Genomic DNA, 10,000 nt, shown 5'->3' with positions numbered 1-10,000 from the left:
CTTGGTTAAATTGCAATTCTTTCTCCTAGACGATTTTCCTCCGTTTATAATCCGGCTATTGGCGTATCTATGGTGTAGTGGTTATCACGTCCGCCTCACACGCGGATGGTCCCAAGTTCGAGCCCTGGTAGATACAGAATGATTTCCTTTTGGCTTGTGTTAGAACGAAATATTGAGAGTTTTCTACAAATTTTTAAAAAATTCAAAAAACTGCTACTTTCCGGTCCTCGGTAGTATAGTGGTGAGTATCCCCGCCTGTCACGCGGGAGACCGGGGTTCGATTCCCCGCCGGGGAGGCATAGCTAGCTGCATTTTTAAAAGATGGCAGAGAGGCATTTTGGTGTCAGCGATTCTGTTTCATCACGATAACAAAAGCGTCCGTTTGGAAAAAAAGTACACGGTTTCGGGCCTTGGTATAATTGCAATTCTATCTCCTAGACGATTTTCCTCCGTTTATAATCCGGCTATTGGCGTATCTATGGTGTAGTGTTTATCACGTCCGCCTCACACGCGGAAGGTCCCAAGTTCGAGCCCTGGTAGATACAGAATGATTTTCTTTTGGCTTGTGTTAGAACGAAATATTCGGAGTTTTCTACAAATTTTTTAAAAATTCAAAAAACTGCTACTTTCCGGTCCTCGGTAGTATAGTGGTGAGTATCCCCGCCTGTCACGCGGGAGACCGGGGTTCGATTCCCCGCCGGGGAGGCATAGCTAGCTGCATTTTTAAAAGATGGCAGAGAGGCATTTTGGTGTCAGCGATTCTGTTTCATCACGATAACAAAAGCGTCCGTTTGGAAAAAAAGTACACGGTTTCGGGCCTTGGTTAAATTGCAATTCTTTCTCCTAGACGATTTTCCTCCGTTTATAATCCGGCTATTGGCGTATCTATGGTGTAGTGGTTATCACGTCCGCCTCACACGCGGATGGTCCCAAGTTCGAGCCCTGGTAGATACAGAATGATTTCCTTTTGGCTTGTGTTAGAACGAAATATTCGGAGTTTTCTACAAATTTTTAAAAAATTCAAAAAACTGCTACTTTCCGGTCCTCGGTAGTATAGTGGTGAGTATCCCCGCCTGTCACGCGGGAGACCGGGGTTCGATTCCCCGCCGGGGAGGCATAGCTAGCTGCATTTTTAAAAGATGGCAGAGAGGCATTTTGGTGTCAGCGATTCTGTTTCATCACGATAACAAAAGCGTCCGTTTGGAAAAAAAGTACACGGTTTCGGGCCTTGGTTAAATTGCAATTCTTTCTCCTAGACGATTTTCCTCCGTTTATAATCCGGCTGTTGGCGTATCTATGGTGTAGTGGTTATCACGTCCGCCTCACACGCGGAAGGTCCCAAGTTCGAGCCGTGGTAGATACAGACTGATTTTCTTTTGGCTTGTGTTAGAACGAAATATTCGGAGTTTTCTACAAATTTTTAAAAAATTCAAAAAGTGCTACTTTCGGGTCCTCGGTAGTATAGTGGTGAGTATCCCCGCCTGTCACGCGGGAGACCGGGGTTCGAATCCCCGCCGGGGAGGCATAGCTAGCTGCATTTTTAAAAGATGGCAGAGAGGCATTTTGGTGTCAGCGATTCTGTTTCATCACAATAACAAAAGCGTGCGTTTGGAAAAAAAGTACACGGTTTCGGGGCTTGTGTAAATTGCAATTCTATCTCCTAGACGATTTCCCTGCGTTTATAATGCGGCTATTGCCGTATCTATGGTGTAGTGGTTATCACGTCCGCCTCACACGCGGATGGTCCCAAGTTCGAGCCCTGGTAGATACAGAATGATTTCCTTTTGGCTTGTGTTAGAACGAAATATTCGGAGTTTTCTACAAATTTTTAAAAAATTCAAAAAACTGCTACTTTCCGGTCCTCGGTAGTATAGTGGTGAGTATCCCCGCCTGTCACGCGGGAGACCGGGGTTCGATTCCCCGCCGGGGAGGCATAGCTAGCTGCATTTTTAAAAGATGGCAGAGAGGCATTTTGGTGTCAGCGATTCTGTTTCATCACGATAACAAAAGCGTCCGTTTGGAAAAAAAGTACACGGTTTCGGGCCTTGGTTAAATTGCAATTCTTTCTCCTAGACGATTTTCCTCCGTTTATAATCCGGCTGTTGGCGTATCTATGGTGTAGTGGTTATCACGTCCGCCTCACACGCGGAAGGTCCCAAGTTCGAGCCGTGGTAGATACAGACTGATTTTCTTTTGGCTTGTGTTAGAACGAAATATTCGGAGTTTTCTACAAATTTTTAAAAAATTCAAAAAGTGCTACTTTCGGGTCCTCGGTAGTATAGTGGTGAGTATCCCCGCCTGTCACGCGGGAGACCGGGGTTCGAATCCCCGCCGGGGAGGCATAGCTAGCTGCATTTTTAAAAGATGGCAGAGAGGCATTTTGGTGTCAGCGATTCTGTTTCATCACAATAACAAAAGCGTGCGTTTGGAAAAAAAGTACACGGTTTCGGGGCTTGTGTAAATTGCAATTCTATCTCCTAGACGATTTCCCTGCGTTTATAATGCGGCTATTGCCGTATCTATGGTGTAGTGGTTATCACGTCCGCCTCACACGCGGATGGTCCCAAGTTCGAGCCCTGGTAGATACAGAATGATTTCCTTTTGGCTTGTGTTAGAACGAAATATTCGGAGTTTTCTACAAATTTTTAAAAAATTCAAAAAACTGCTACTTACCGGTCCTCGGTAGTATAGTGGTGAGTATCCCCGCCTGTCACGCGGGAGACCGGGGTTCGATTCCCCGCCGGGGAGGCATAGCTAGCTGCATTTTTAAAAGATGGCAGAGAGGCATTTTGGTGTCAGCGATTCTGTTTCATCACGATAACAAAAGCGTCCGTTTGGAAAAAAAGTACACGGTTTCGGGCCTTGGTTAAATTGCAATTCTATCTCCTAGACGATTTTCCTCCGTTTATAATCCGGCTATTGGCGTATCTATGGTGTAGTGGTTAGCACGTCCGCCTCACACGCGGAAGGTCCCAAGTTCGAGCCCTGGTAGATACAGAATGATTTCCTTTTGGCTTGTGTTAGAACGAAATATTCGGAGTTTTCTACAAATTTTTAAAAAATTCAAAAAACTGCTATTTTCCGGTCCTCGGTAGTATAGTGGTGAGTATCCCCGCCTGTCACGCGGGAGACCGGGGTTCGATTCCCCGCCGGGGAGGCATAGCTAGCTGCATTTTTAAAAGATGGCAGAGAGGCATTTTGGTGTCAGCGATTCTGTTTCATCACGATAACAAAAGCGTACGTTTGGAAAAAAAGTACACGGTTTCGGGCCTTGGTTAAATTGCAATTCTATCTCCTAGACGATTTTCCTCCGTTTATAATCCGGCTATTGGCGTATCTATGGTGTAGTGGTTATCACGTCCGCCTCACACGCGGAAGGTCCCAAGTTCGAGCCCTGGTAGATACAGAATGATTTCCTTTTGGCTTGTGTTAGAACGAAATATTCGGAGTTTTCTACAAATTTTTAAAAAATTCAAAAAACTGCTACTTTCCGGTCCTCGGTAGTATAGTGGTGAGTATCCCCGCCTGTCACGCGGGAGACCGGGGTTCGATTCCCCGCCGGGGAGGCATAGCTAGCTGCATTTTTAAAAGATGGCAGAGAGGCATTTTGGTGTCAGCGATTCTGTTTCATCACGATAACAAAAGCGTCCGTTTGGAAAAAAAGTACACGGTTTCGGGCCTTGGTTAAATTGCAATTCTTTCTCCTAGACGATTTTCCTCCGTTTATAATCCGGCTGTTGGCGTATCTATGGTGTAGTGGTTATCACGTCCGCCTCACACGCGGAAGGTCCCAAGTTCGAGCCGTGGTAGATACAGACTGATTTTCTTTTGGCTTGTGTTAGAACGAAATATTCGGAGTTTTCTACAAATTTTTAAAAAATTCAAAAAGTGCTACTTTCGGGTCCTCGGTAGTATAGTGGTGAGTATCCCCGCCTGTCACGCGGGAGACCGGGGTTCGAATCCCCGCCGGGGAGGCATAGCTAGCTGCATTTTTAAAAGATGGCAGAGAGGCATTTTGGTGTCAGCGATTCTGTTTCATCACAATAACAAAAGCGTGCGTTTGGAAAAAAAGTACACGGTTTCGGGGCTTGTGTAAATTGCAATTCTATCTCCTAGACGATTTCCCTGCGTTTATAATGCGGCTATTGCCGTATCTATGGTGTAGTGGTTATCACGTCCGCCTCACACGCGGATGGTCCCAAGTTCGAGCCCTGGTAGATACAGAATGATTTCCTTTTGGCTTGTGTTAGAACGAAATATTCGGAGTTTTCTACAAATTTTTAAAAAATTCAAAAAACTGCTACTTTCCGGTCCTCGGTAGTATAGTGGTGAGTATCCCCGCCTGTCACGCGGGAGACCGGGGTTCGATTCCCCGCCGGGGAGGCATAGCTAGCTGCATTTTTAAAAGATGGCAGAGAGGCATTTTGGTGTCAGCGATTCTGTTTCATCACGATAACAAAAGCGTCCGTTTGGAAAAAAAGTACACGGTTTCGGGCCTTGGTTAAATTGCAATTCTATCTCCTAGACGATTTTCCTCCGTTTATAATCCGGCTATTGGCGTATCTATGGTGTAGTGGTTAGCACGTCCGCCTCACACGCGGAAGGTCCCAAGTTCGAGCCCTGGTAGATACAGAATGATTTCCTTTTGGCTTGTGTTAGAACGAAATATTCGGAGTTTTCTACAAATTTTTAAAAAATTCAAAAAACTGCTATTTTCCGGTCCTCGGTAGTATAGTGGTGAGTATCCCCGCCTGTCACGCGGGAGACCGGGGTTCGATTCCCCGCCGGGGAGGCATAGCTAGCTGCATTTTTAAAAGATGGCAGAGAGGCATTTTGGTGTCAGCGATTCTGTTTCATCACGATAACAAAAGCGTACGTTTGGAAAAAAAGTACACGGTTTCGGGCCTTGGTTAAATTGCAATTCTATCTCCTAGACGATTTTCCTCCGTTTATAATCCGGCTATTGGCGTATCTATGGTGTAGTGGTTATCACGTCCGCCTCACACGCGGAAGGTCCCAAGTTCGAGCCCTGGTAGATACAGAATGATTTCCTTTTGGCTTGTGTTAGAACGAAATATTCGGAGTTTTCTACAAATTTTTAAAAAATTCAAAAAACTGCTACTTTCCGGTCCTCGGTAGTATAGTGGTGAGTATCCCCGCCTGTCACGCGGGAGACCGGGGTTCGATTCCCCGCCGGGGAGGCATAGCTAGCTGCATTTTTAAAAGATAGCAGAGAGGCATTTTGGTGTCAGCGATTCTGTTTCATCACGATAACAAAAGCGTACGTTTGGAAAAAAAGTACACGGTTTCGGGCCTTGGTTAAATTGCAATTCTATCTCCTAGACGATTTTCCTCCGTTTATAATCCGGCTATTGGCGTATCTATGGTGTAGTGGTTATCACGTCCGCCTCACACGCGGAAGGTCCCAAGTTCGAGCCCTGGTAGATACAGAATGATTTCCTTTTGGCTTGTGTTAGAACGAAATATTCGGAGTTTTCTACAAATTTTTAAAAAATTCAAAAAACTGCTACTTTCCGGTCCTCGGTAGTATAGTGGTGAGTATCCCCGCCTGTCACGCGGGAGACCGGGGTTCGATTCCCCGCCGGGGAGGCATAGCTAGCTGCATTTTTAAAAGATGGCAGAGAGGCATTTTGGTGTCAGCGATTCTGTTTCATCACGATAACAAAAGCGTACGTTTGGAAAAAAAGTACACGGTTTCGGGCCTTGGTTAAATTGCAATTCTATCTCCTAGACGATTTTCCTCCGTTTATAATCCGGCTATTGGCGTATCTATGGTGTAGTGGTTATCACGTCCGCCTCACACGCGGAAGGTCCCAAGTTCGAGCCCTGGTAGATACAGAATGATTTCCTTTTGGCTTGTGTTAGAACGAAATATTCGGAGTTTTCTACAAATTTTTAAAAAATTCAAAAAACTGCTACTTTCCGGTCCTCGGTAGTATAGTGGTGAGTATCCCCGCCTGTCACGCGGGAGACCGGGGTTCGATTCCCCGCCGGGGAGGCATAGCTAGCTGCATTTTTAAAAGATAGCAGAGAGGCATTTTGGTGTCAGCGATTCTGTTTCATCACGATAACAAAAGCGTCCGTTTGGAAAAAAAGTACACGGTTTCGGGCCTTGGTTAAATTGCAATTCTATCTCCTAGACGATTTTCCTGCGTTTATAATCCGGCTATTGGCGTATCTATGGTGTAGTGGTTATCACGTCCGCCTCATACGCGGATGGTCCCAAGTTCGAGCCCTGGTAGATACAGAATGATTTCCTTTTGGCTTGTGTTAGAACGAAATATTCGGAGTTTTCTACAAATTTTTAAAAAATTCAAAAAACTGCTATTTTCCGGTCCTCGGTAGTATAGTGGTGAGTATCCCCGCCTGTCACGCGGGAGACCGGGGTTCGATTCCCCGCCGGGGAGGCATAGCTAGCTGCATTTTTAAAAGATAGCAGAGAGGCATTTTGGTGTCAGCGATTCTGTTTCATCACGATAACAAAAGCGTCCGTTTGGAAAAAAAGTACACGGTTTCGGGCCTTGGTTAAATTGCAATTCTTTCTCCTAGACGATTTTCCTCCGTTTATAATCCGGCTATTGGCGTATCTATGGTGTAGTGGTTATCACGTCCGCCTCACACGCGGAAGGTCCCAAGTTCGAGCCCTGGTAGATACAGACTGATTTTCGTTTGGCTTGTGTTAGAACGAAATATTCGGAGTTTTCTACAAATTTTTAAAAAATTCAAAAAGTGCTACTTTCGGGTCCTCGGTAGTATAGTGGTGAGTATCCCCGCCTGTCACACGGGAGACCGGGGTTCGATTCCCCGCCGGGGAGGCATAGCTAGCTGCATTTTTAAAAGATGGCAGAGAGGCATTTTGGTGTCAGCGATTCTGTTTCATCACGATAACAAAAGCGTCCGTTTGGAAAAAAAGTACACGGTTTCGGGCCTTGGTTAAATTGCAATTCTTTCTCCTAGACGATTTCCCTCCGTTTATAATCCGGCTATTGGCGTATCTATGGTGTAGTGGTTATCACGTCCGCCTCACACGTGGAAGGTCCCAAGTTCGAGCCCTGGTAGATACAGAATGATTTCCTTTTGGCTTGTGTTAGAACGAAATATTCGGAGTTTTCTACAAATTTTTAAAAAATTCAAAAAACTGCTACTTTCCGGTCCTCGGTAGTATAGTGGTGAGTATCCCCGCCTGTCACGCGGGAGACCGGGGTTCGATTCCCCGCCGGGGAGGCATAGCTAGCTGCATTTTTAAAAGATGGCAGAGAGGCATTTTGGTGTCAGCGATTCTGTTTCATCACGATAACAAAAGCGTCCGTTTGGAAAAAAAGTACACATTTTCGGGCCTTGGTTAAATTGCAATTCTTTCTCCTAGACGATTTTCCTCCGTTTATAATCCGGCTATTGGCGTATCTATGGTGTAGTGGTTATCACGTCCGCCTCACACGCGGATGGTCCCAAGTTCGAGCCCTGGTAGATACAGAATGATTTCCTTTTGGCTTGTGTTAGAACGAAATATTGAGAGTTTTCTACAAATTTTTAAAAAATTCAAAAAACTGCTACTTTCCGGTCCTCGGTAGTATAGTGGTGAGTATCCCCGCCTGTCACGCGGGAGACCGGGGTTCGATTCCCCGCCGGGGAGGCATAGCTAGCTGCATTTTTAAAAGATGGCAGAGAGGCATTTTGGTGTCAGCGATTCTGTTTCATCACGATAACAAAAGCGTCCGTTTGGAAAAAAAGTACACGGTTTCGGGCCTTGGTATAATTGCAATTCTATCTCCTAGACGATTTTCCTCCGTTTATAATCCGGCTATTGGCGTATCTATGGTGTAGTGTTTATCACGTCCGCCTCACACGCGGAAGGTCCCAAGTTCGAGCCCTGGTAGATACAGAATGATTTTCTTTTGGCTTGTGTTAGAACGAAATATTCGGAGTTTTCTACAAATTTTTTAAAAATTCAAAAAACTGCTACTTTCCGGTCCTCGGTAGTATAGTGGTGAGTATCCCCGCCTGTCACGCGGGAGACCGGGGTTCGATTCCCCGCCGGGGAGGCATAGCTAGCTGCATTTTTAAAAGATGGCAGAGAGGCATTTTGGTGTCAGCGATTCTGTTTCATCACGATAACAAAAGCGTCCGTTTGGAAAAAAAGTACACGGTTTCGGGCCTTGGTTAAATTGCAATTCTTTCTCCTAGACGATTTTCCTCCGTTTATAATCCGGCTATTGGCGTATCTATGGTGTAGTGGTTATCACGTCCGCCTCACACGCGGATGGTCCCAAGTTCGAGCCCTGGTAGATACAGAATGATTTCCTTTTGGCTTGTGTTAGAACGAAATATTCGGAGTTTTCTACAAATTTTTAAAAAATTCAAAAAACTGCTACTTTCCGGTCCTCGGTAGTATAGTGGTGAGTATCCCCGCCTGTCACGCGGGAGACCGGGGTTCGATTCCCCGCCGGGGAGGCATAGCTAGCTGCATTTTTAAAAGATGGCAGAGAGGCATTTTGGTGTCAGCGATTCTGTTTCATCACGATAACAAAAGCGTCCGTTTGGAAAAAAAGTACACGGTTTCGGGCCTTGGTTAAATTGCAATTCTTTCTCCTAGACGATTTTCCTCCGTTTATAATCCGGCTGTTGGCGTATCTATGGTGTAGTGGTTATCACGTCCGCCTCACACGCGGAAGGTCCCAAGTTCGAGCCGTGGTAGATACAGACTGATTTTCTTTTGGCTTGTGTTAGAACGAAATATTCGGAGTTTTCTACAAATTTTTAAAAAATTCAAAAAGTGCTACTTTCGGGTCCTCGGTAGTATAGTGGTGAGTATCCCCGCCTGTCACGCGGGAGACCGGGGTTCGAATCCCCGCCGGGGAGGCATAGCTAGCTGCATTTTTAAAAGATGGCAGAGAGGCATTTTGGTGTCAGCGATTCTGTTTCATCACAATAACAAAAGCGTGCGTTTGGAAAAAAAGTACACGGTTTCGGGGCTTGTGTAAATTGCAATTCTATCTCCTAGACGATTTCCCTGCGTTTATAATGCGGCTATTGCCGTATCTATGGTGTAGTGGTTATCACGTCCGCCTCACACGCGGATGGTCCCAAGTTCGAGCCCTGGTAGATACAGAATGATTTCCTTTTGGCTTGTGTTAGAACGAAATATTCGGAGTTTTCTACAAATTTTTAAAAAATTCAAAAAACTGCTACTTACCGGTCCTCGGTAGTATAGTGGTGAGTATCCCCGCCTGTCACGCGGGAGACCGGGGTTCGATTCCCCGCCGGGGAGGCATAGCTAGCTGCATTTTTAAAAGATGGCAGAGAGGCATTTTGGTGTCAGCGATTCTGTTTCATCACGATAACAAAAGCGTCCGTTTGGAAAAAAAGTACACGGTTTCGGGCCTTGGTTAAATTGCAATTCTATCTCCTAGACGATTTTCCTCCGTTTATAATCCGGCTATTGGCGTATCTATGGTGTAGTGGTTATCACGTCCGCCTCACACGCGGAAGGTCCCAAGTTCGAGCCCTGGTAGATACAGAATGATTTCCTTTTGGCTTGTGTTAGAACGAAATATTCGGAGTTTTCTACAAATTTTTAAAAAATTCAAAAAACTGCTATTTTCCGGTCCTCGGTAGTATAGTGGTGAGTATCCCCGCCTGTCACGCGGGAGACCGGGGTTCGATTCCCCGCCGGGGAGGCATAGCTAGCTGCATTTTTAAAAGATGGCAGAGAGGCATTTTGGTGTCAGCGATTCTGTTTCATCACGATAACAAAAGCGTCCGTTTGGAAAAAAAGTACACGGTTTCGGGCCTTGGTTAAATTGCAATTCTTTCTCCTAGACGATTTTCCTCCGTTTATAATCCGGCTGTTGGCGTATCTATGGTGTAGTGGTTATCACGTCCGCCTCACACGCGGAAGGTCCCAAGTTCGAGCCGTGGTAGATACAGACTGATTTTCTTTTGGCTTGTGTTAGAACGAAATATTCGGAGTTTTCTACAA

At 45.6% G+C, this 10,000-nt stretch overlaps 41 non-coding genes across 41 annotated transcripts; all 41 read left to right on the top strand.

Moving 5' to 3' along the window:
* The first annotated feature begins 63 nt into the window (after positions 1 to 63).
* On the top strand, positions 64 to 136 carry TRNAV-CAC (transfer RNA valine (anticodon CAC)). The gene has a single exon. It is a non-coding gene; the product is annotated as a tRNA-Val (tRNA).
* An 88-nt stretch (positions 137 to 224) lies between these two features.
* On the top strand, positions 225 to 296 carry TRNAD-GUC (transfer RNA aspartic acid (anticodon GUC)). The gene has a single exon. It is a non-coding gene; the product is annotated as a tRNA-Asp (tRNA).
* A 337-nt stretch (positions 297 to 633) lies between these two features.
* On the top strand, positions 634 to 705 carry TRNAD-GUC (transfer RNA aspartic acid (anticodon GUC)). Its single transcript has one exon. It is a non-coding gene; the product is annotated as a tRNA-Asp (tRNA).
* Positions 706 to 881: 176 nt separating this feature from the next.
* Positions 882 to 954, top strand: TRNAV-CAC (transfer RNA valine (anticodon CAC)). The gene has a single exon. It is a non-coding gene; the product is annotated as a tRNA-Val (tRNA).
* Positions 955 to 1,042: 88 nt separating this feature from the next.
* On the top strand, positions 1,043 to 1,114 carry TRNAD-GUC (transfer RNA aspartic acid (anticodon GUC)). Its single transcript has one exon. It is a non-coding gene; the product is annotated as a tRNA-Asp (tRNA).
* Positions 1,115 to 1,450: 336 nt separating this feature from the next.
* On the top strand, positions 1,451 to 1,522 carry TRNAD-GUC (transfer RNA aspartic acid (anticodon GUC)). Its single transcript has one exon. It is a non-coding gene; the product is annotated as a tRNA-Asp (tRNA).
* A 176-nt stretch (positions 1,523 to 1,698) lies between these two features.
* Positions 1,699 to 1,771, top strand: TRNAV-CAC (transfer RNA valine (anticodon CAC)). The gene has a single exon. It is a non-coding gene; the product is annotated as a tRNA-Val (tRNA).
* Positions 1,772 to 1,859: 88 nt separating this feature from the next.
* TRNAD-GUC (transfer RNA aspartic acid (anticodon GUC)) lies at positions 1,860 to 1,931 on the top strand. The gene has a single exon. It is a non-coding gene; the product is annotated as a tRNA-Asp (tRNA).
* A 336-nt stretch (positions 1,932 to 2,267) lies between these two features.
* On the top strand, positions 2,268 to 2,339 carry TRNAD-GUC (transfer RNA aspartic acid (anticodon GUC)). The gene has a single exon. It is a non-coding gene; the product is annotated as a tRNA-Asp (tRNA).
* Positions 2,340 to 2,515: 176 nt separating this feature from the next.
* On the top strand, positions 2,516 to 2,588 carry TRNAV-CAC (transfer RNA valine (anticodon CAC)). The gene has a single exon. It is a non-coding gene; the product is annotated as a tRNA-Val (tRNA).
* An 88-nt stretch (positions 2,589 to 2,676) lies between these two features.
* Positions 2,677 to 2,748, top strand: TRNAD-GUC (transfer RNA aspartic acid (anticodon GUC)). Its single transcript has one exon. It is a non-coding gene; the product is annotated as a tRNA-Asp (tRNA).
* Positions 2,749 to 2,924: 176 nt separating this feature from the next.
* Positions 2,925 to 2,997, top strand: TRNAV-CAC (transfer RNA valine (anticodon CAC)). The gene has a single exon. It is a non-coding gene; the product is annotated as a tRNA-Val (tRNA).
* An 88-nt stretch (positions 2,998 to 3,085) lies between these two features.
* Positions 3,086 to 3,157, top strand: TRNAD-GUC (transfer RNA aspartic acid (anticodon GUC)). Its single transcript has one exon. It is a non-coding gene; the product is annotated as a tRNA-Asp (tRNA).
* A 176-nt stretch (positions 3,158 to 3,333) lies between these two features.
* On the top strand, positions 3,334 to 3,406 carry TRNAV-CAC (transfer RNA valine (anticodon CAC)). Its single transcript has one exon. It is a non-coding gene; the product is annotated as a tRNA-Val (tRNA).
* Positions 3,407 to 3,494: 88 nt separating this feature from the next.
* TRNAD-GUC (transfer RNA aspartic acid (anticodon GUC)) lies at positions 3,495 to 3,566 on the top strand. The gene has a single exon. It is a non-coding gene; the product is annotated as a tRNA-Asp (tRNA).
* Positions 3,567 to 3,902: 336 nt separating this feature from the next.
* Positions 3,903 to 3,974, top strand: TRNAD-GUC (transfer RNA aspartic acid (anticodon GUC)). The gene has a single exon. It is a non-coding gene; the product is annotated as a tRNA-Asp (tRNA).
* Positions 3,975 to 4,150: 176 nt separating this feature from the next.
* Positions 4,151 to 4,223, top strand: TRNAV-CAC (transfer RNA valine (anticodon CAC)). Its single transcript has one exon. It is a non-coding gene; the product is annotated as a tRNA-Val (tRNA).
* Positions 4,224 to 4,311: 88 nt separating this feature from the next.
* On the top strand, positions 4,312 to 4,383 carry TRNAD-GUC (transfer RNA aspartic acid (anticodon GUC)). Its single transcript has one exon. It is a non-coding gene; the product is annotated as a tRNA-Asp (tRNA).
* Positions 4,384 to 4,559: 176 nt separating this feature from the next.
* TRNAV-CAC (transfer RNA valine (anticodon CAC)) lies at positions 4,560 to 4,632 on the top strand. The gene has a single exon. It is a non-coding gene; the product is annotated as a tRNA-Val (tRNA).
* Positions 4,633 to 4,720: 88 nt separating this feature from the next.
* Positions 4,721 to 4,792, top strand: TRNAD-GUC (transfer RNA aspartic acid (anticodon GUC)). The gene has a single exon. It is a non-coding gene; the product is annotated as a tRNA-Asp (tRNA).
* A 176-nt stretch (positions 4,793 to 4,968) lies between these two features.
* On the top strand, positions 4,969 to 5,041 carry TRNAV-CAC (transfer RNA valine (anticodon CAC)). The gene has a single exon. It is a non-coding gene; the product is annotated as a tRNA-Val (tRNA).
* An 88-nt stretch (positions 5,042 to 5,129) lies between these two features.
* On the top strand, positions 5,130 to 5,201 carry TRNAD-GUC (transfer RNA aspartic acid (anticodon GUC)). Its single transcript has one exon. It is a non-coding gene; the product is annotated as a tRNA-Asp (tRNA).
* A 176-nt stretch (positions 5,202 to 5,377) lies between these two features.
* TRNAV-CAC (transfer RNA valine (anticodon CAC)) lies at positions 5,378 to 5,450 on the top strand. The gene has a single exon. It is a non-coding gene; the product is annotated as a tRNA-Val (tRNA).
* An 88-nt stretch (positions 5,451 to 5,538) lies between these two features.
* Positions 5,539 to 5,610, top strand: TRNAD-GUC (transfer RNA aspartic acid (anticodon GUC)). Its single transcript has one exon. It is a non-coding gene; the product is annotated as a tRNA-Asp (tRNA).
* A 176-nt stretch (positions 5,611 to 5,786) lies between these two features.
* On the top strand, positions 5,787 to 5,859 carry TRNAV-CAC (transfer RNA valine (anticodon CAC)). The gene has a single exon. It is a non-coding gene; the product is annotated as a tRNA-Val (tRNA).
* Positions 5,860 to 5,947: 88 nt separating this feature from the next.
* Positions 5,948 to 6,019, top strand: TRNAD-GUC (transfer RNA aspartic acid (anticodon GUC)). Its single transcript has one exon. It is a non-coding gene; the product is annotated as a tRNA-Asp (tRNA).
* A 176-nt stretch (positions 6,020 to 6,195) lies between these two features.
* Positions 6,196 to 6,268, top strand: TRNAM-CAU (transfer RNA methionine (anticodon CAU)). Its single transcript has one exon. It is a non-coding gene; the product is annotated as a tRNA-Met (tRNA).
* Positions 6,269 to 6,356: 88 nt separating this feature from the next.
* Positions 6,357 to 6,428, top strand: TRNAD-GUC (transfer RNA aspartic acid (anticodon GUC)). The gene has a single exon. It is a non-coding gene; the product is annotated as a tRNA-Asp (tRNA).
* A 176-nt stretch (positions 6,429 to 6,604) lies between these two features.
* TRNAV-CAC (transfer RNA valine (anticodon CAC)) lies at positions 6,605 to 6,677 on the top strand. The gene has a single exon. It is a non-coding gene; the product is annotated as a tRNA-Val (tRNA).
* A 335-nt stretch (positions 6,678 to 7,012) lies between these two features.
* Positions 7,013 to 7,085, top strand: TRNAV-CAC (transfer RNA valine (anticodon CAC)). Its single transcript has one exon. It is a non-coding gene; the product is annotated as a tRNA-Val (tRNA).
* An 88-nt stretch (positions 7,086 to 7,173) lies between these two features.
* TRNAD-GUC (transfer RNA aspartic acid (anticodon GUC)) lies at positions 7,174 to 7,245 on the top strand. Its single transcript has one exon. It is a non-coding gene; the product is annotated as a tRNA-Asp (tRNA).
* Positions 7,246 to 7,421: 176 nt separating this feature from the next.
* On the top strand, positions 7,422 to 7,494 carry TRNAV-CAC (transfer RNA valine (anticodon CAC)). Its single transcript has one exon. It is a non-coding gene; the product is annotated as a tRNA-Val (tRNA).
* Positions 7,495 to 7,582: 88 nt separating this feature from the next.
* Positions 7,583 to 7,654, top strand: TRNAD-GUC (transfer RNA aspartic acid (anticodon GUC)). The gene has a single exon. It is a non-coding gene; the product is annotated as a tRNA-Asp (tRNA).
* A 337-nt stretch (positions 7,655 to 7,991) lies between these two features.
* On the top strand, positions 7,992 to 8,063 carry TRNAD-GUC (transfer RNA aspartic acid (anticodon GUC)). Its single transcript has one exon. It is a non-coding gene; the product is annotated as a tRNA-Asp (tRNA).
* A 176-nt stretch (positions 8,064 to 8,239) lies between these two features.
* On the top strand, positions 8,240 to 8,312 carry TRNAV-CAC (transfer RNA valine (anticodon CAC)). Its single transcript has one exon. It is a non-coding gene; the product is annotated as a tRNA-Val (tRNA).
* An 88-nt stretch (positions 8,313 to 8,400) lies between these two features.
* On the top strand, positions 8,401 to 8,472 carry TRNAD-GUC (transfer RNA aspartic acid (anticodon GUC)). The gene has a single exon. It is a non-coding gene; the product is annotated as a tRNA-Asp (tRNA).
* A 336-nt stretch (positions 8,473 to 8,808) lies between these two features.
* TRNAD-GUC (transfer RNA aspartic acid (anticodon GUC)) lies at positions 8,809 to 8,880 on the top strand. Its single transcript has one exon. It is a non-coding gene; the product is annotated as a tRNA-Asp (tRNA).
* A 176-nt stretch (positions 8,881 to 9,056) lies between these two features.
* On the top strand, positions 9,057 to 9,129 carry TRNAV-CAC (transfer RNA valine (anticodon CAC)). Its single transcript has one exon. It is a non-coding gene; the product is annotated as a tRNA-Val (tRNA).
* Positions 9,130 to 9,217: 88 nt separating this feature from the next.
* On the top strand, positions 9,218 to 9,289 carry TRNAD-GUC (transfer RNA aspartic acid (anticodon GUC)). The gene has a single exon. It is a non-coding gene; the product is annotated as a tRNA-Asp (tRNA).
* A 176-nt stretch (positions 9,290 to 9,465) lies between these two features.
* TRNAV-CAC (transfer RNA valine (anticodon CAC)) lies at positions 9,466 to 9,538 on the top strand. The gene has a single exon. It is a non-coding gene; the product is annotated as a tRNA-Val (tRNA).
* Positions 9,539 to 9,626: 88 nt separating this feature from the next.
* TRNAD-GUC (transfer RNA aspartic acid (anticodon GUC)) lies at positions 9,627 to 9,698 on the top strand. The gene has a single exon. It is a non-coding gene; the product is annotated as a tRNA-Asp (tRNA).
* The last annotated feature ends 302 nt before the right edge of the window (positions 9,699 to 10,000 follow it).

This window comes from Leiobunum rupestre, chromosome 6 (genome assembly GCF_980474605.1).
Source record: "Leiobunum rupestre chromosome 6, qqLeiRupe1.1.hap1, whole genome shotgun sequence".
NCBI classification, from domain to species: Eukaryota; Metazoa; Arthropoda; class Arachnida; order Opiliones; family Sclerosomatidae; genus Leiobunum; species Leiobunum rupestre.
Note: the sequence above shows the minus strand (reverse complement) of the source record. Positions and strands in the feature narration are given on the sequence as shown.